The sequence below is a fragment of the Globicephala melas genome, chromosome 2 (genome assembly GCF_963455315.2).
Source record: "Globicephala melas chromosome 2, mGloMel1.2, whole genome shotgun sequence".
In the NCBI taxonomy this organism is placed as follows: Eukaryota; Metazoa; Chordata; class Mammalia; order Artiodactyla; family Delphinidae; genus Globicephala; species Globicephala melas.
This window is the reverse complement of record NC_083315.2, coordinates 86,815,078-86,836,578: the sequence shown is the minus strand read 5'-3', so window position 1 is coordinate 86,836,578 and position 21,501 is coordinate 86,815,078. Positions and strand designations below refer to the sequence as shown.

The 21,501-nt window shown below is 38.5% G+C and overlaps 1 protein-coding gene across 10 annotated transcripts in view; it reads left to right on the top strand.

Annotated features, from left to right (window-relative positions):
- The window catches only part of SEMA6D (semaphorin 6D), a 579,242-nt gene that overhangs the window by 501,801 nt on the left and 55,940 nt on the right, over window positions 1-21,501 (top strand). The window contains exon 1 of one of the 10 annotated variants that reach the window (XM_060294308.1): window positions 21,372-21,385. The exons of the other annotated variants lie outside the window; for them this stretch is intronic. The gene's annotated coding sequence lies outside the window, so the exon portion shown is untranslated. Of the gene's footprint in view, window positions 1-21,371; window positions 21,386-21,501 lie in introns of those variants that run through there. 10 annotated transcript variants of the gene reach the window in all.

The window sequence follows — 21,501 nt, the reverse complement described above, 5'->3', positions numbered from 1 at the left end:
TTAAGTATACATACATTTATGGGCAGTTGCCTAATTCTTTTTAAAAGAAGTAATTCACAGAGGTGGGCCTTCTGGTTGAAAGGATAAGCACATCTTACATTCAAATACATAGTGTCAAATTGTTCCCACCAATATACACAAGAACGCTCATGTGCCCATACATATTCAACTTTTGATTTTATCAGTCTTTATAATTAATGCCAACATTATTGAATATAAATAACTCATTGTTTTAATTTGCATTTTGATTACTAATGAAACTGTTACCTTTTTATAGGTCAATTGGCCGAAATTACCTGCTCAATATCATTTGCCTTTTTTTTTTTTTTTTTTTTTTCCTCCAGTACGCGAGCCTCTCACTGTTGTGGCCTCTCCCGTTGTGGAGCACAGGCTCTGGACGCGCAGGCTCAGTGGCCATGGCTCACGGGCCCAGCCGCTCCGCGGCATGTGGGATCTTCCCGGACCGGGGCACGAACGCGCATCCCCTGCATTGGCAGGCGGACTCTCAACCTCTGCGCCACCAGGAAGCCCCATTTGCCTTTTTATTATTGGCATATTTGCATTTTTTATTATTGAAGTGCACTTAATATATTAAGAATATTAGTCCTTTCATTTGTAAAAGAATGAACGTGGACCCCCTACATCACACCGTATAAAATTAACTCAAAAATGAATCATAGCCCTACATGTAAAAGCTAAAACTATTATAACTCTTAGAAGAAGACATAATGCCTTGTCGCCTTGGATTAGGCAATGGTTTCTTAGACATGACACTAAAGCACAAACAACAAAATACAAAATAGGTAAGTCGGACTTCACTGAAATTTTGAACATTTGTGCTTCAAAGGACACCATCAAGAAAGTGAAAAGACAACCCATGGAATGAGAGAAAACATCTGCAAATCATATACCTTATAAGGGGCTTTCATCCATAATATATAAAAACCTTTTATGACTCATTAATTAAAAAGCCTAATAACCCAATTTATTAATGGGCAAAAGAACTTGAATAATTTCTCCAAAGAAAATATACAAATGGCCAATGAACACATGAAAAGATATTCCACATCTTTAGTCATTAAAAAATGCAAAGCAATACCACAGTGAGATTCTATTTCACACCCACTAAGATGCTATGATCAAAAAGACAGACAATAACACATGTTGGTGAGCACAAAGAGAAATTAGAACCCTCATACATTGCTGGTAGGAATAGAATATTATGAAGCCAATGTGGAAAACAGTTTGGCAGTTCCTCAAAAAATGAAATGTAGGGTTATCTTAGCAATTCGACTCTTAGGTATATACCCAAGAGAAATGAAAGCATATATCCATGCAAAATCTTGTACATAAATGTTCACAGCACTATTATTCATAATAGCCAAAAAGTAGAAATAACCCAAACATCCATCAACTGATGAATGGATAAACAAAATATGGTCTATCCATACAAAAGAATATGATTCAGCCATAAAAGTAATAAAGTACTGATATGTGATACAACATGGATGAACCATGAACCTTGAAAATTTTGTGCTAAGTGAAAGGAGCCAGACATAAAAGGCCACATACTGTATGATTCCATTTGTAAGAAATGTCTAGAATAGGCAAATCTAGAGACAGAAAGTAGATTCATGATTACCAGGGACAGGGGAAGGAGGGATGTGGGGTGACTGCTTAGGGGTACAGGGTTTATTTTAGGGGTGATGAGATGGAATTAGATTGTAGTGATGGGTACATGACTCTATCAATATGCTAAAAACCACTGAATTATATAATTTAAAAGAATAAATTTTTTAGCATGTGAATTATATCTCAATACAGCTTTTTGTTTGGTTCGGTTTGGTTTGGTTTTTTTTTGCGGTATGCGGGCCTCTCACTGTTGTGGCCTCTCCCGTTGCGGAGCACAGGCTCCGGACGCGCAGGCTCAGCGGCCATGGCTCACGGGCCCAGCCGCTCCACGGCATGTGGGATCTTCCCGGACCGGGGCACGAACCCGTGTCCCCTGCATCAGCAGGCGGACTCTCAACCACTGCGCCACCAGGGAAGCCCAATACAGCTGTTATTTTAAAAAATAATAATACTTTTGTTCTTGCAAACAATTTCTAGTTAGTATTTTCAAGTTTTATTGTATTTTTCACTATATATAATCTTCCGTATTTTTATAGTAAAAATATCAGTCTTTTTCTCTATGATTTTTGGTTTTGTGTCATATTTAGAAACTCTATCCCTACTTTAGGTTTGTGGAAATAATCACACTTCGTTATAATCTCTTTTTAAAATTTAGATATTTGATCCATTAGAAATTTATTTTTTGGGTAGGCAATCAAATGTGAAAGAGAATTCCAGCTTTTTTTTCCAAAATGGATAGCCAGTTGTTTTGGGTTGGGTATTTAATAATTTATCCTTTTGCTGTTGCTTGAAATGCTACCATATTTATGTTTAATTGGCATATTAGAATGAATTTAATTTGTACATTAAAATGTGTGTCTATCCATATCCTCTGCTCTGGTCCACTGACTTGGGTGCTTCTTCCTGCATCACTGTAGCACTGTTTTACTTGTAGCTTTTTTTTTTTTTTTAACATCTTTATTGGAGTATAATTACTTTACAATGGTGTGTTAGTTTCTGCTTTATAACAATGTGAATCAGCTATACATATACATATATCCCCATATCTCCTCCCTCTTGCCTCTCCCTCCCATCTTCCCTATCTTAGCATGGACATATATACACTACCAAATGTAAAATCGTTGTAGCTTTAAAATACATGTTATTACATGAGTAGGCAAGGGTTATTTTCTTTGTCCAGAACCATCCAAACTAGCCATATACTATAATTCTAAGTGTTTTTTAAAGTCGTCTTCAGTAACCCAACACCAAAAAAACAGCATTGGGAATTTAATTCCAATTACACTGTATTTAGAGATTAATTTAGAGATCATAGACATAGTTATCACACTGAGACTTCTTATGTAGGAATTAAATCTTCTTCACTTACCCATCTCCTTTCATGTTCCTCAGAAAAACATTACAGTTTTCTTCATATACATTCAGCACATTTCTTTCCAAGTTTATCCTCAGGTAACCTATGTGTAACTAGCCTTTGTGAATGGAATATTTTCCCAATAAACATTGCAATATCTGTGTGGTATTTGGCTTATAGGAAAGCTCGTGATTTTTTCATTATTTTATGAACTATTAATCTTGCTAAACTCTCTTGTTCTTCTAAAATTTCCATGTTCTCCTCCTTCTTTCTAATATATTGATGATTATATTTCACTTTCTTGATTTATTGCTTTGGGCAGCACATTCAAAATCATAGTAGATAATAGTAGCAATTGATGACTGATGTCCATGGCTTTTTTTTTTTTTTCTTTAAGAGGAATTCTTGGATTTCACCACTAAGAACTGAGTTGGATTTCGATTTGAGCAGTTGACATTTGATCATGTTAAAGCATTATCCTATTGTAGTTTTGTTTCAGAGCTGTACTCAAGATGTATTTCAAGTTTTTAACAGATGTACGGTAGTGGTAGAAGTAATTCACCTTTCTGGTAATAATTTCTGTGTTATCACTCAAATCGTCCTTTCAATAAATATGTATTTAGCCAAACACCGACCTAAGCACTAGGGATACAAATATGGCCCCTGCTTTCTAGCTCTCACTGCCGGAGGTAATTTCTTTTACCCTCTTTACTACTCTGAGAAACTTATGAGACACAGTATAACAGTGGGTCACTAAAGCAGTGGTGCTCATGAGAGAGGAGAGAAGGACACTAGAGGGACAGATCAGCACTGGAGAAGGAAGAGAGGCAGGTGTGGTGCGTAACATTTAACAAAGCACCCCATGGTGCTGTATGGCCACCATGTTGGTCTCTGAACTTTAGTAATATCTAACCTTAATGTAGTCTTTTACAGTTTTACTCTATAAAACTTACATATGTTCTCACAAAATTAATTACTTTACTCCTAATGATAACCTCATGTTACACATATTATCAACATTACAGAAGAGGAAACTGAAACTTGGCATTGTTGGGATACCAAAGGTAAGCAAAACACCAAAACCTGTGCTCTTTGCACTCACCCTAAGAAAATAATTGAATAAAACAATATATGGTTTAATAATTTCCATCATCTTTGGCAGAGGGTTTTAGAATTCATTCTTCCCTGATTTTTTACCCCCAAGATTTTTTACCCCATTTCCCACTTTAACCAGACAGTCACTTGTTAATCACACCAGGCCTTCCCAATCATTGCTTTTCCCAATCCCTCTGAATTGTAGGAATCCCTAAGGCCAGACCTCTGTGAAAGTCCTGTGTTCTTGTCCCACAAGTACTGTCTTGACTTGGGCTGATCAAGAGGCAAGGGAGGGGATGTTCCAATCAGGGCCAAATTCTCTGCTGCAGCATGAAAAAATGCTGGCTTTCCATCAAGCCCTCAAGGCTTCAGGCCATTACCAGGGAGTCAGAAACCTTTGCTGGGTAGCCATACTCCTCAAAGCAAGGGGAACCTGCTCCTTCCCCAGAGTGGGGATTGCCTCAGTACCCAAGTCCTTTTCTTAATTGTCTCCATTTACTGAGCACACATAAGAGACTGTTTGGGCAACAGGATGTTGTATTTCTTTACCTCTCTGCAACTTAAGGAGTATCAGAGGGAGAAAAGTGGTAGAGGGAGCTCAGGAGGCCAGATCAGCAATTCAGTCCCTGCTGAAAACTGCTCCAGATCTCACTGCTAAAGTGGAATCTTGAGAGCTCTCTGGCATATTAAATATTCATCAAAAGCCAAACACTACTTTGTCAACATTTGACTGACTAATACAAGTGTAGCTTTGTCCCATCTCTACTCTTGGATTGCTCAGATATACATCGCACTAAATTACAGTTTTAATGAAGTCGGATTAAAAGATAAGGAAAGAATCCTTTGTAGTTTATCCCTGCCTTTCATTTCCTCTTAATTTAACCATAAACTAAATGGATTCATAAAATGTTCATAGAGAGCAATAAAGTGATGTTTTTAATAGAAAGGTTGCTTATGTAATTAAGCATACATTCTATAACATTCTGTGTAATTTGAAATGGTTTGCATGAAATTAACAAATACTTATATCTGTTTTATTTCTTCTTCTATTAATGGCAAATAATAAAAAGAAAAAAAAGTAAGTACCTACGTATGTAAGCACCTGCAGTTTAGAAATTGAAACTGCAGATGTTGCTAAAGGCTATATCTTTTTCTTGGAAATGTGTCATTAAATTTAATTAGATTTCTTATTTGTCTTCCTTTTCTTTCACTTTTTTGCTCTACTTTTTCTTTTCTGCCCCCCTCCCCATTTGCCCTCCTCTCTCTCCCCGCTAAACACTATGAAAACACTATACATTTTCAAATGACACACATAATATAAATGAAAACTAATCACTATAAGAGAAAATAAAGTGGCCATTTTTCTACTCCTCTATGACATTATAAATTTTCTTGAAAATACTGTTACTTCAAAGCTCACCCTGACCATTACATAATATCATAATGATCGTGGCCCCCCACACTCACTTTTCATAACCTTTCTTTTTCTAAAGAAAAAGGAAAACTGTCCTTGAAGTATTAAAGTCATATTCAATTTTTTCTAGAACTTTTCGTAAAGAGAATTGGAAGTGATCTAATCTTTATTGTTATAGAATTTCATCAGCTGGCTGTCAAGATGTGATTTCTTACTCTGAAATGATCCACTCTCTATTATATTTCATGTTAACATTTCAAATCAAGTAAAATGGTGATGTTCATGTTGTCCAAGATAACTGAGAGAAGAAGCCACTGAACTGTATTTCTTTTATTTTTTTTAACATCTTTACTGGGGTATAATTACTTTACAATGTTGTGTTAGTTTCTGCTGTATAATGAAGTGAATCAGCCATTTTTATACATATATCCCCATATCCCCTCTCCACTTGCTTCTTGCTCCCACGCTCCCTATCCCACCCCTCTAGGTGGTCACAAAGCACAGAGCTGATCTCCCTGTGCTATGCGGCTGCTTTACACTAGCTATATATTTTACATTTGCTACTGTGTATATGTCAATGCTACTCTCTCACTTTGCCCCAGCTTAAGCTACCCCCTCCCCATGTCCTCAAGTCCATTCCTAAGTCTGCGTCTTTATCAGGTCCTGCCCCTATGTTCATCAGAACCTTTTTTTTTTTAGATTTCAAATATATGTGTTAACATATGGTATGTGTTTTTCTCTTTCTGACTTACTTCACTCTGTATGACAGACTCTAGGTCCATCCACATCACTACAAATAACTCAATTTTGTTTCTTCTTATGGCTGAGTAATATTCCATTGTATATATGTGCCACATCTTCTTTATCCATTCATTTGTTGATAGACACTTAGGTTGCTTCCACGTCCTGGCTATTGTAAATAGTGCAACAATGAACACTGTGGTACATGTCTCTCTTTGAATTATCATTTTCTCAAGGTATATGCCAGTAGTGGGATTGCTGGGTCATATGGTAGTTCTATTTTTAGTTTTTTAAGGAACATCCATACTGTTCTCCATAGTGGCTATCTCAATTTACATTCCCACAAACAGTGCAAGAGGGTTCCCTTTTCTCCACACCCTCACCAGCACTTATTGTTTGTAGAGTTTTTCATGATGGTCATTCTGACCAGTGTGAGGTGATACCTCATTGTACTTTTGATTTGCATTCCTCTCATGATTAGTGATGTTGAGCATCCTTTCATGTGTTTGTTGGCAATCTGTATATCTTCTTTGGAGAAATGTCTATTTAGGTCTTCTGCCCATTTTTGGATTGGGTTGTTTGATTTTTTGATATTGAGCTACATGAGCTGCTTGTATATTTTGGAGATTAATCCTTTGTCAGTTGCTTCATTTGCAAATATCTTCTCCCATTCTGAGGGTTGTCTTTTCACCTTGGTTTTCTTATGGTTTTCTTTGCTGTGCAAAAGCTTTTAAGTTTCATTATGTACCATTTGTTTAATTTTGGTTTTATTTCCCTTTGTCTAGGAGGTGGGTCAAAAAGGATCTTGCTGTGATGTATGTCATAGTGTTCTATGTCTTCCTCTAAGAGTTTTATAGTGTCTGGCCTTACATTTTGGCCTTTAATCCATTTTGAGTTTATTTTTGTGTGTGGTGTAAGGGAGCATTCTAATTTCATTATTTTACATGTACCTGTGCAGTTTTCCCAGCACCACTTATTGAAGAGGCTGTCTTTGCTCCGTTGTATATTCTTGCCTCCATTATCAAAGATAAGTTGACCATATGTGCATGGGTTTATCTCTGGGCTTTCTATCCTGTTCCATTGATCTATCTTTCTGTTTTTGTGCCAGTACCATACTGTCTTGATTACTGTAGCTTTGTAGTATAGTCTGATGTCAGGGAGCCTGATTCCTCCAGCTCCATTTTTCTTTCTCAAGATTGCTTTGGCTATTCAAGATATTTTGTGTTTCCATACAAATTGTGAAATTTTTTGTTCTAGTTCTGTGAAAAATGCCATTGGTAGTTTTATAGGGATTTCATTGAATCTGTAGATTGCTTTGGGTAGTATAGTCATTTCACAATGTTGATTCTTCCAATCCAAGAACATGATATATCTCTCCATCTGTTTGTATCGTCTTTAATTTCTTTCATCAGTGTCTTATAGTTTTCTGCATAGAGGTCTTTTATCTCCTTAGGTAGGTTTATTCCTAGGCATTTTATTCTTTTTGTTGCAGTGGTAAATGGGAGCGTTTCCTTCATTTCTCTTTGAGATTTTTCATCATTAGTGTTTAGGAATGGCAGAGATTTCTGTGCATTAATTTTTTATCTGGCTGCTTTACCAAATTCATTGATTAGCTCTAGTAGTTTTCTGGTAGCATCTTTAGGATTCTCTATGTAGAATATCATGTCATCTGCAAACAGTGACAGTTTTACTTCTTTTCCAATTTGGATTCCTTTTATTTCTTTTTCTTCTCTGATTGCTGTGGCTAGAACTTCCAGAACTATGTTGAATAATAGCAGTGAGAGTGGGCAACTTTGTCTTGTTGCTGATCTTAGAAGAAATGGTTTCAGTATTTCACCATTGAGAACGATGTTGGCTGTGGGTTTGTCATATATGGCCTTTATTATGTTGAGGTAGTTTCCCTCTATTCCTACCTTCTGGAGAGTTTTTATCAGAAATGGGTGTTGAATTTTGTTGAAAGCTTTTTCTGCATCTACTGAGATGATCATATGGTTTTTCTCCTTCAATTGGTTAATACGGTGTATCACATAGATTGATTCTGTATCTTGAAGAATCCTTGCGTTCCTGGGATAAACCCCACTTGATCATGGTGTATGATCCTTTTAATATGCTGTTGGATTCTGTTTGCTAGTATTTTGTTGAGGATTTTTGCATCTATGTTCATCAGTGATATTGGTCTGTAGTTTTCTTTCTCTGTGACATCTTTGTCTGGTTTTGGTATCAGGGTAATGGTGGCCTCGTAGAATGAGTTTGGGAGTTTTCCTCCCTCTGCTATATTTTGGAAGAGTTTGAGAAGGATAGGTGTTAGTTCTTCTCTAAATGTTTGATAGAATTGTCCTGTGAAGCCATCTGGTGTTGGGCTTTTGTTTGTTGGAAGATTTCTAATCACAGTTTCAATGTCAGTACTTGTGATTGGTCTGTTTATATTTTCTATTTCTTCCTGGTTCAGTCTCGGAAGGTTGTACTTTTCTCCGAATTTTGCCATTTCTTCCAGGTTGTCCATTTGATTGACATACAGTCGCTTGTAATAATCTCTGATGATCCTTTGTATTTCTGCAGTGTCAGTTGTTACATCTCCTTTTTCATTTCTAATTCTGTTGATTTGAGTCTTCTCCTTTTTTGCTTGCTGAGTCTGGCTAATGGTTTATCAACTTTGTTTACCTGCTCAAAGAACCAGCTTTTAGGTTTACTGATTTTGCTATTGTTTCCTTCATTTCTTTGTCATTTATTTCTGATCTGATCTTTATGATTTCTTTCCTTCTGCTAACTTTGTGGGTTTTTTGTTCTTTCTCTAGTTGCTTTAGGTGTAAGGTTAGGTTATTTGAGATGTTGCTTGTTTCTTAAAGTAGGATTGTATTGCTATAAACTTCCCTGTTAGAACTGCTTTTGCTGTATCCCATCGGTTTGGGGTCATCATGTTTTCATTGTCATTTGTTTCTAGGTATTTTTTGATTTCCTCTTTGATTTCTTTAGTGATCTCTTGGTTTTTTAGTAGCATATTGTTTAGCCTCCATGTGTTTGTATTTTTTACAGATTTTTGCCTGTAATTGATATCTGGTCTTATAGCATTGTGGTTGGAAAATATACTTGGTACAATTTCAATTTTCTTAAATTTACCACGGCTTGATTTGTGACCCAAGATATGATCTATCCTGGAGAATGTTCCAAGTGCAGTAGAGAAGAAAGCATTTTCTGTTGTTTTTGGATGGAATGTCCTATAAATATCAATTAAGTCCATCTTGTCTAATTTGTCATTTAAAGCTTGTGTTTCCTTATTTATTTTCATTTTAGATAATCTGTCCATTGGTGAAAGTGGGGTATTAAAGTCCCCTACTATGATTGTGTTACTGTCGATTTCCCCTTTATGGCTGTTAGCATTTGCCTTATGTATTGAGGTGATCCTATGTTGGGTGGATAAATATTTGCAATTGTATCTTCTTCTTGGTTCGATCCCTTGATCATTATGTAGTGTCCTCCTTTGTCTCTTGTAATAGTCTTTGTTTTGAAGTCTACTTTGTCTGATATGAGAATTGCTACTCCAGCTTTCTTTTGATTTCCATATGCATGAAATATCTTTTTCCATCCCCTCACTTTCAGTCTGTATGTGTCCCTAGATCTGAAGTGGGTCTCTTGTAGACAGCGTACATATAGGTCTTGTTTTTGTATCCATTCAGCCCATCTGTGTCTTTTGCTTGGAGCATTTAATCCATTTAAATTTAAGGTAATTGTCAATATGTGTGTTCCTATTACCATTTTATTAATTGTTTGGAGTCGTTTTGTAGGTTTTTTCCTTCTCTTGTATTTCCTGCCTAGAGAAGTTCCTTTAGCATTTGTTGTAAAGCTGGTTTGGTGGTGCTGAATTCTTTCGGCTTTTGCTTGTCTGTGAAGGTTTTAATTTGTCCGTCAAATCTGAATGAGATCCTTGCTGGGTAGAGTAATCTTGGTTGTAGGTTTTTCCCTTTCATCACTTTAAATACGTCCTGCCACTCCCTTCCGGCTTGCAGAGTTTCTGCTGAAAGATCAACTGTTAACGTTATGGGGATTCCTTTGTATGTTATTTGTTGCTTTTCCCTTGCTGCTTTTAATATTTTTTCTTTGTATTTAATTTTTGACAGTTTGATTAATATGTGTTTTGACGTGTTTCTCCTTGGATTTATCCTGTATGGGATTCTGTGCTTCCAGGACTTGACTGACTATTTCCTTTCCTATATTAGGGAAGTTTTCAACTATAATCTCTTCAAATATTTTCTCAGTCCCTTTCTTTTTCTCTTTTTATTCTGGGACCCCTATAATTCAAATGCTGGTGCATTTAATGTTGTCCCAGAGGTCTCTGAGACTGTCCTCCTTTCTTTTCGTTCTTTTTTCTTTAGTCTGCTCTGCAGTGGTTATTTCCCCTATTTTATCTTCCAGGTCACTTATCCATTCTTCTGCCTCAGTTATTCTGCTATTGATTCCTTCTAGAGAATTTTTAATTTCATTTATTGTGTTGTTCATCATTGTTTGTTTGCTCTTCAGTTTTTCTAGTTCCTTGTTAAACATTTCTTGTATTTTGTCCATTCTATTTCCAAGATTTTGGATCATGTTTACTATCATTACTCTGAATTCTTTTTCAAGTAGACTGCCTATTTCCTCTTCAGGTGTTTGGTCTGGTTGGTTTTTACCTTGCTGCTTCATCTGCTGCATATTTCTCTGACTTCTCATTTTGCTTATCTTACTGTGTTTGGGGTCTCCTTTTTGCAGGCTGCAGGTTTGTAGTTCCCAATGTTTTTGGTTTCTGCCCCCAGTGGGTGAGGTTGGGTCATTCAGTTGTGTAGGCTTCCTGGTAGAAGGAACTGATGCCTGTGTTCTGGTGGGTGGGGCTGGATGTTGTCTTTCTGGTGGGCAGGGCTGCATCTTGTGGTGTGTTTTGGGATGTCTGTGAACTTAGTATGATTTTAGGCAGCTTCTCTGCTAATGGGTGGTGTTCCCGTCTTGCTAGTTGTTTGGCATGGGGCATCCAGCACTGGAGCTTGCTAGCTGTTGGGTGGAGCTGGGTCTTAGTGTTGAGATGAGGATCTCTGGGAGAGCTCTTGCCATTTGATATTACATGGGGCTGGGAGGTCTCTGGTGGTCCAATGTCCTGAACTCGGCTCCCCCACCTTAGAGGCTCAGGCCTGACACCCGGCCAGAGCACCAAGACCCTGTCAGCCACACGGCTCCAAAGCAAGTTTTCCGTGATGCTCCCCAGGTTATAGTCATAGAGATTTGTCTGCATTGTATTTCTCTAAGTTCATTTAGACTTAAGCAGCAAGTATTGATAATCAGAGCCTAAGGGTGCTTAATTTTACCTGGAGTGATAATGGTTTAAGTAACCTAATTTTTGGACATTTTTCTCATCTACACCACACTAAGAAAGACAAAATTTCCCTTAGCAAATCTAACATGATGATTTTGGATAACTTCACAAAAAATTTTAAAAGTATCTATCAGCATTTTCAGTAAAAGTGTCAGGCTGAAAAGATAGCACTGAACAGTCAGCTCAGAAAAGTATTAGATAAAATATGATGAATTGCTGGGTCTACTTTTTCTGTGTTTGTAAGACATGATTGAGGAATGGGAATTACTCCATCATTGTACACTGTATGGTTTCCATGTTGGAAGAAACAGTCCAGAAAACGGGAAGGGTAAAAGTTTCTCACCTCAATGTTTCCGAGCACGTGCAACTTCAGAGGATATGTGGGCTAAACTAGTCGTTCGATGATTTCCTCTTACTTTCTTGTAAGCATTTGGCTTATTTAGATTTTGGTGTTTCTCTGGAAGATAGAAAGTTCTTCTGTCCACTAGCTGTAATTTTAATAAGAATTTCCAATTTGTTGCTGGGTATCCCCACAGGGACACCATACCAGCACTTTAAGCTCCACTTAGCCAAAACCAAACTCAGTTATCCCCCCTGCAAACCTGCTCCACTTCCTGTGTCTCCATCTCTTACAATAATTCAACTTTTCTTAAATTCAGCCAGACAGAGAAACTTGGAAAAATCTCCCACACCTCTACCTCTGACATTCAAAGATCAGCCCACTCTGGTGCGTCACTGGTATATAACCCTACTTTTCCATTGATTCCACCACTAAAGTCATCTTCTGTCATGACCTCTATATTAGCATCCTTTCTTCAGAAGCCTCCTGTTTCTCTAAGCTGTGCTTCTCTCTGGTTAAGTGCTGTCTCTCAAAAGAACAACCTAGATTAGCATGATATTTTCCTCAAAAATCTATGGCTTCTAACGGTTCTGAAGAACCTAGGGGCAGGACAGGAATAAAGACGCAGACGTAGAGAATGGACTTGAGGACACAGGGAGGGGGAAGGGTAAGCTGGGATGAAGTGAGAGAGTGGCATGGACATATATACACTACCAAATGTAAAATGGGTAGCTAGTGGGAAGCAGCCGCATAGCACAGGGAGATCAGCTTGGTGCTTTGTGTCCACCTAGAGGGTTGGAATAGGGAGGGTGGGAGGGAGATACAAGAGGGAAGGGATATGGGGATATAGGTATACATATAGCTGATTCATTTTGTTATAAAGCAGAAACTAACACACCATTGTAAAGCAATTATACTTCAATAAAGATGTTAAAAAAGAAAAAAAACGATGGCTTCTAAACACCCTGAGAAAAACTTTTGAACTCCAGGAAGTGCCAATTCAGAAATCCCATACAGAACCCTAGCCCGTCCTTCCGGTCACATCTCCTACTCTTTGCCTCCAGGAACGGCAGGCACGCCCCAAGTCCACCACACCCCTGCCACCCCCTCCCGCCTTCGCTGTTCCACAGTCCACATTGGCTATAGTCCTCTACCTTTGACACTCGTCTTTCAGAGTGCTTGGCTCAGCTCATATGACCCCGCATCATGAAGTCTTTTACAACCTCACTATTATTCCCACCCCCTTTTCCCATCTGTCTACAGCACTCTTTCTCTACTTCTGGATTCAGCATCTACTGCCACATATGATGTTAGCTTCTGCACGTTCTGTCTCTCCAGTTAGGATGCGCACCCTCTCACTCATTATTGCATCCATCAAATGTCTGCAGGATTCCAGTCCCAGCCACTATTCTAGACAATAATAATACAAAGTCCTACTTCTCTCTCTCAATAAGGTCAGTCTAGTATGTGATAAAACATGTAAATAATGTGATATGGTGAGATAAGTATAATAAGGAAGTCCCAAGGGCAGGAAATAGGGAGACAGTGTGATAAGCGCCGGCCTGAGATTCAGAAGACTCAGGTTCAGGGTCTGGCTCTGCTAATGTAACTAAGTTATGATGAACAAATCTCCTTGTTTCAGTTTTCTCATTCGCAAAATTAAGATCCCTACCACTTAGTGTTCTCTAAGACTCAAAATAAAATTAAATAGTGAATTTCCACTTGCTCCACCAGATTCACTCTCTGTCCTTTTTCTCTACTCTCTGCCTCTAGAAGTTGACCTCTAAGCAAGGAGGTCCTCTCCACATTGCCACTATGTCTCCAGGTTCTGCTAATTGCTCCCTCCTCTGGCTGCTTAGGTCCTAGGGGAAGTTAGGCCCCAGCGTAACTCTCCCTTGTGGGTTCCCTGCACTCGACCCACACCTTTACAAATAATCTCTTTATTAAAGGCTCCTCAAATTACCCAAGTCAAATGTGCCGTCTGTTTCCTGCCAGGACTCTGATAAAACTGCTTTTCAAACTTGAAGTTGCTGTCTAAATGCGAGATATTTCTCATTTATCTCTGCACGTTGCTTTACACAAAGCAGATTGCAGCTATTCATAATGGTAAAATGAATGCATGCAAGGATAAATGAGTGAATGATCCTGCCCTTTTCCACTTCACTTATGTTCTCTGGGTGATATCTTCTCGTCACCTTGACTGGATTTTGTAATGCCCTGGTTTGATTTCTGTTCCCTTTAAACTCACTGTCTCTTAGGGGAAACCTTTCTGCACATAGTCTATCTCAGGCTTTGTATGTTTCTAGCAGTTTAACTTGGACGGGTTAACTTTGTTTGAAATTTCTAGAAATATCTCCCTTCAGTAGGCTGCACACTTGCCTGATATCAAAATGGATTATTTGTTCATTTATGTATACTTTTTGTTCATCAACATAAAAGCTGGCAAATAAGTCAAAAGCAAACAAATTGAGTGTTCTCCTATCACATGGGAACCAAGAGCATATTTAAGGAATCAGCAACCCAGATTGGGGTAGTTTTTTCTAAAGCACAATAAATAAATATGGGGCAAATAATTGCCTCGACTGACCCCTTTTCTAGGCAAAAGCCCAGCCAGTGACTGGACAATCGGGTATCTTCACGAAGGGATCTAAACAAAGGTAAATCACAGAATTCAGTATCTTGACATTTATGAAGAGCTGAGATCATGACTAATTAGACTTTAACATTAAATTAATTTATTTCCAGCAATTACAGACTATCTTTTTCTCCTGAATCCCCATGTAGCTCGATAAAATAAGAGATAACTTTTCCTCTTATTTTAACATTAGGTTGATGACATAAAAATGAGAAACTGACCTATGGAAACTATCTTTAGAAAACATAATTTTGAGTAAACATACTTAATGGTATACTTTGGTACTGAGCAGCTATTTTTCATTAGCAAATAATTGCATAACTGGAATTCTTAATTAAAATTTGTGATGAGAAGTGAATCTGTTTATTCTGTAATTATGACCCAGAAATTCAGAACATATTGGGATATGAGCACAATTCCCCAAATTTTAAAATAGTAAAAGAACTCACAAAGCCTTTCAATAGGGACTCTTGGAGAAAAATTACACAGTCTGTGTGTGTGTGTGTGTGTGTGTGTGTGTGTGTGTATCCAGATGCAGTAATATTTGAAAAGTCAACTGTTGAATATACTATAACCTGGAAATATTCTAACTTAATGGCTGTGTGATACTGTTAAAAATTTCTAAACAGTCCTTCTGGACGTTTCTGGATTTTCCAGAAAGGCTCTTAGCCAACAGTTTCTTCTTTTAGCTTAGTAATTGAAATACAAATTCAGACAATGGCAAACTCTGTGAGCCTCCTTTTTAAAGCTTTCCTTGATAATATAAGTTTGAAGTGATTTTTCAGCAACCATCACAATTCAAGCTTGTAGAAGACAGCCATGGAGGAGCCCATCCTGGCCCATAGTCAAGTGGATCAGATAATGTTTAAATCTAACTGGGTTACTAGGGCCACCCTGGTACGAAAGTCTGTTATAAAAATGTAATAGGCCTTATTGTTTTTCTTTACAGACTGTCAACAAGTGATATGTTCTAGGTTCAAAGGCCAGAGAGATCTGGGGATGAGGAGAACATGGGTGCAGACCACTCTGTGGAATCAGCCAAAGGTTAGATAAGTTGTAGGTTTCTCCCAAGCCTCCTTCTAGGACACAAATAAAACCCCTGTAACTGGGGCTGGTGGAGCAAGCATTACCTCCTGTCACCTAGTTTGTGCCATTGCTGACTCAGTGACACCATATCCCAGACCCAGATTTAAACACTTGTTAGCCAGATGTATCTCCCATGTGCTACTGGGCCTTGTCACTTATCACAGTTTAATAGGGCATTGGGGATTTTAGACAACTCCTATAATTACAGTGGAACACTAACAGTGTTTGCTATTGATTTTTATCCCAGAATGTCAGCTTCTTCCTGTCACCTGTACACATAATTTCCTGACTCCCTTTCATACTAGCAGTGTAATTTTTTAAACGACTCTAATATATTCAATATTAATAAAATGTCCATAATAGTAAGCATCCTATCTGAGAAAGCAAAAGGAAAGAAAAAATGTATCCTTTGTGTGCCTTTATTTGGAAAGACAGGAATTACCCAGAATCCTAGTCTTTTTTTTTTTTTTAACCAATAGATGGCCCTAGTGGTTTCTGGCAAAGAATTGGCTCTAACATATAGAAGTTCCCGTACTTAGAGCATTCAACAATAATAATATTTGGCCCTTATTATTATTATTATTATTATTTTGCCAAAGGTATGATCATATAGCCCTAACCATTCATTGAAATACTTGTGGCTTAACCAGTGAGGTTGATTTTAACATAAATTCACATGCTGCTAAACAGGTCTTTTATCTCTTTATTTACAAGTGATCCAAGGGAGTTACATGGGTAATAGTATGCATATAATGTATAGAGGTTTAAACCATGCTATAAACCCCATCGAAGAGTTCCTGACACTCATTTATATGTGACAAGGTTTTTTAATGTTTTTGTTTCCTTTATTATTCAAGACATATTTTTTTAGACTTATGCTCTTTCCATTTTTCAGAGCATTGTGTCCTAGAAAGAAAATTAGGCTTAAGAGCCAAACAGACCTGTATTAGACTCTAGACTCTATCATCTACAAGGGCTAAAAATCCTGACAAGATGGTTAACTTAAGCAAGGATGGGTTTCTTTGTTCCTAAATGATGCCTGTCTCCAAGAGCTGTGGTAAGAATTAAGTGATACTATTGTGGCTAGCCAAATATTAGCTAGCCACAGTTTCTTCTCCCTTTGTTGATTTGAATTTTAACATTGGCTCAAGCAAAGAAAATAATGTTAGGCAAGGAGATCTGTTTTTAAAAACAAAGTAAAAAGTTATATATTTTTTAAAACAGATAAAATGTTCTAATTCTCTGCCCCTTTTGATTATTTTCATTTTCATTATCTTTCTCCTTGGACATTCTAACATTTAAAAGATATTATTTGGTCCCAATTCTTCAAGGTCAGAGGCTTGGTTACTGTAAATTTGTGGAGAGAAGGCTGTCAGGAACTTACACAGAGTCCCAGATTCCTTACATCTGCCAGGATATAAGCTGACCTCCCTGTGTCCTAAGTATTCCTTCCCAAAGTATATATAAGTAAAATTAAGCAATTCACCCTTCATCCAAAAAGTTTATTGTGCTTCTGTTTGTTCAAAAGATCTTTGATAAAACGTTGATAGCATTCCTGCCTCTTGTCTGTTTTCAAAAGAGCTAGTATTATTAAAGGTTGTTTGCTGTTCATCTTTTGGATGGGGAAAAAAAAAAAAAAAAGCCTGATTCTTTTTATTTGGCTTGAGCACTCAGTGTCCTTCCACACAGTGACACCTGAGGAGTCATTAGCAAAACTAGATAAGTAACTGATGTATTATTTCCATACATGCACGGTGCATTCCCCTTACTCAGAGTGCACAGCAAAATTATTCATGTTAAGATAGAGCAATCACAATGACTACAAAAGCACATTTTACCATTCCAAACATAAGCATAGCTGTGGTGGTGTACTATCATGGTGCATGATAATAGAAATGAATTTTGTCAGTAAAATCTGAGGTTTAAGCTTTACCATGATAAATATGTTTCATTGAAGTGAAGTGTCTTGACAGAGTCACTTTCCTATGCAGAATGCTGAAATAAGGAGACCAGCCGTGCCCATGCAGATGCCCAGGTTTGGGTCTACATTATTAATGATTTATCATGTCGTGGAGAGTTTTGAAAGCACTTTCTATAATGTGCGAACACAAGGAATACTGTATGTGCATTCCAAATTAATCACAGAAGCTGTAGCTACCTTTGAAATTTCAATACCGATATCTTTTTTTTTTTTTGAAACATGAAATTCTACATTCTAAACTGTATGATTCATTAAAATTCATACAAAATGTTATTTCATATCAACCGGATACTAAGTAGTGTATGTAGCTGAATTCATAGACATATATACATAGATGAGGGAAAGAAGGAGATGGAATGGAACAAAAACGTTTTGTAAACCTATTGTGTACCATGTGCTTTCCCCTGAAGTCTCACATTTAGTGTGAGGTTGGATTAAATTTCTAATCCAGTTCTGCAGGATTCCAAGATTGCTCTGCCTACAGGGCACATATAATAACATTGGCTAATATTTATTCAGTGCTTGCCATGTTCCAAGGAAGATGCTAAACACTTTACATGCATTATCACATTCAGTCTTCATAAAATCCATTTGAAGTATTGTCATGACTCCTGTTTCACAGATGAGAACACTGATGCGCAGTGTAGTTAAATAAATTATCCCAAGAGAGGGGGGGAGTCTGGATTTGAATCCAGGTTGTCAAATGTTTCCAAAGCCTTCACTATTTACTACTGCTACTAACTGTGACCTCACTACTAACCATTACTACAACTAAGTAAGAGGTTAGGGTTCACCTCCCATGCAGTTACTACCTGTGTGGCCTTAGGCAAGTACCTTAAACCCTCTAAGCTTCAGTTTCCTCTTCTACAAAATGAAGATAATAATAGTACTTAAATGAAAGAATTGTTGTAAGCAGTAATACTTATAAAATGTTTAAAAGAGGCTGGCAGATAGTAAGCACTATTGCTTTCTTTAATAACTGTAATAGTTAAGGAGTGGTACTCTCCAATGATTGATAACATTTTATTGACTATTACACACAGATTTTCTATAATTTTCAGATACATTTTATTCTTAAAACTAGATTGGAAATGAAACATAGAAATAAAATTTTGAGCTTTTCCTAAAGTAAACAGAGAAACAAAAAATAGACTGTGAATAAAGTTACTACTTATCACTCCTGGGAGATATGCGATAATGGCAAAAGCATAACCACTAATTATCTAAAGCACTGACCACTTTTAAGTATTCTTTCTAGGTGTGAAAAGAGCCAAAATCTTCTTTATTTCCTTCCGTCCTTCTTCCTTTCTTCATTTATTCATTCTTCACTCATTCAGTGAACATCCTTACACGGATACTATGCTTGCCCTGGGGACACAAATGAATAAATCCCTGCTCTGGAGGAGCATACAATCTAGAGATGACTATACTCCCTGATTCAGCACATAAAAGAGTGTGAGAAAGTTGTGGGTTTCCCTGCCAGATCTGTTTAACAAATATTTATTGAGTGTCTATTAAATGCCAGGCACTGTGCTAGGCACTGGGGCTGTCCAGGTAAATAAGACAAGATCCCAGCAGTTAAGAAGCACCTAGTAAGGAAGTCATCCTAAACAGTTATTTTCCCTTCCCTGTGATAAGTGACATATCTAATCCTTGGCTCGAAATAACCTATCAGCATATTCTTCTGCAACCTAAAGGTTTTTTTATTCCTGAATTTAAGAGCTTAATCTCAGGTAAACTGTACTCTCTGGGGTGGCGCTCTGTAAAGCTGGCCATCGCAGAATTTCAGCAAAGAATTCAAGAATCTGGAGAACTGAACTTTTTTTCTTCTCTGCTACTTGTCTGCTACTGCAGACAGAAGACAGTTCATAAGCTTTCTGCCTCCAGGTGGGTGGCGATAGGATTCCTCAAACCACTGGTCACCCTCTTGCATCTTCATTCAGTGCACAGAGCCCTTTGCCTGCAGCGGGGCTTGCTCCCTTGATGGAGAAAATACGGAATGACTGGACACCAGTAAAACAGGCACAGCTTTCTGGGTCAGAAGTTGGCTGGGAAAGGGCCCGGACTGCCAAGTAACTTGCAATGATGTCAGAGCCCAGCACAACCTGAAAACACCAGCCAGCCAGCCAACAAAAGCCTTAACAACAACAGAAAAATCACAAAGCTGTGTTGCCAAAGCTGTTCTTTCCGCCCCCTACCCCTTACTTCGAATGGGAGGAACAGCAGGAAGAGAGTTATATTTTAAAAGACTCCCCTTCTTCCTCCCTCCTTCTTCCTTTTGGTAACAAAGTGTTGACTAGCGAGGAAACAGTTCTCTGGGTGAGTCCTGCAGCAGTTCCTTGGGGTGTCTTTTTTGAGTTCCTTTTCAAGGCTGTCGGTGGAAGTTTTAGAAATAACTCAGTACAGGGTATTTTTCCTAAATGTAAACATGTAACTGTGCTGAGGAGAAAGCAGGAACCATTGAGGAAAGGAAAATCCTTTCTCTGCCCCCTTCTCCTCTCATTCACGGTAATTAACCATACTCAAATGAAAATTAAAAGTTTGGCGGAAATGCTCCCTTCTTTCTTTTTCTTTAAATGAGGGCATCACGGTTCATTCCAGCCATTTAGACCCCTCAGTGATTCATAATTCAACTGGAAATTTTAATAAAACACAGCCTGTTCTTGGATATGAAGTTTGGATTAAAATCCTCTTGTTTTTAAGTATGTGACTTTTTTCCTTTCCTTTGTGACAGTCAATTTGAAATGATGTCACTTCAAGGACATTTTCATTTCTCCCAGAACATATTACACGACACACTTGCCTGTAAAACCGGCTCATTAGCCTGCAAAATTATACTGGACTGAATGGCTTTCATTCAAAGTAGAAATGGGATTTTTAGTAGGCAATTTCTGTATTTTATAAAGATAAAACAATGTTTGATTGCTTCTTCCTAGCTGTTTTGCTTAGTGGTTGTAAAGAGAAATTGGGGCGAGGGGACGACAAATGTAATACGGGGGCGGGCTTGTAAGGATGTGCTTAAAAAATAAATCTTAGATGAGGAAACTAAGGCATAACTTTACGGAGCAACTGCGCCTGCAGCTCCTCTGGGCTGCAACGCCTTGTCCTCTAAATGTCTGGAGGAAAGCTCAAAAAAAGTGAGGGAGCGAAAAAAAGAGGGAAAGAGGTAGGAAAGCGAAAAGGCTGCTTCTCAGGCTGCAGCAGCCACCGCGAGCTGGATGACTGAGGCGCTGCGAGTTGCTGGAAGGAGCAGCTCTTCAGAGGTGGCGAGAGGGAGGGCGCGCAGCAGAGCTCCGGGGAGGAGGGACGCGGAGGCCACCGAGGGGTCAGCAGGGCCGCGGCGCCGGGCTGGGGGCCTCCAGGCGGCGCTGGCCGCGGCGCTCGGGAGAGGGCGAGCGCGCCGGGCCGCCCGCGCCTCTTGCCCTCCGCGCCCGGGGGTGGGCCCCACGCCGCGAGCTGCCGAGTGCGGGGAGGGAACGAGGCTCCGGCTCGCCTGATGGATTGACTTGAAGATGGATCGAATTACACCATTTGCCGTGCCTCGATTTGTTTGGCTCACGCTCCGTCCCGCTGCTGCTGTCGTTGTCGCTGCCGCTGCTGCAAGGACTGGTGGCGGCGAGTTTCAGGATTATATCGAAGAAGCCAAAACCTAGAGACACAGGGATATATCTCTTTTTTTCTAATTTTTTCTTTATTTTTTATCTTCTCTTCTCTCTGAGCGTGACAAGCTTTTTTTTTTTTTTAAACCAGCCTCCCCCCCTCCCCCCATGAGGTAAGACAGCCCTATAAAAATTTGCTAATGCTCTAGGCGCCTGGTGGGGATCGGACCCTGATCCTTAGAGCCTGAATTGCTTCTGGTGTATGTGTACGTGTGCGTATGCGTGTGTG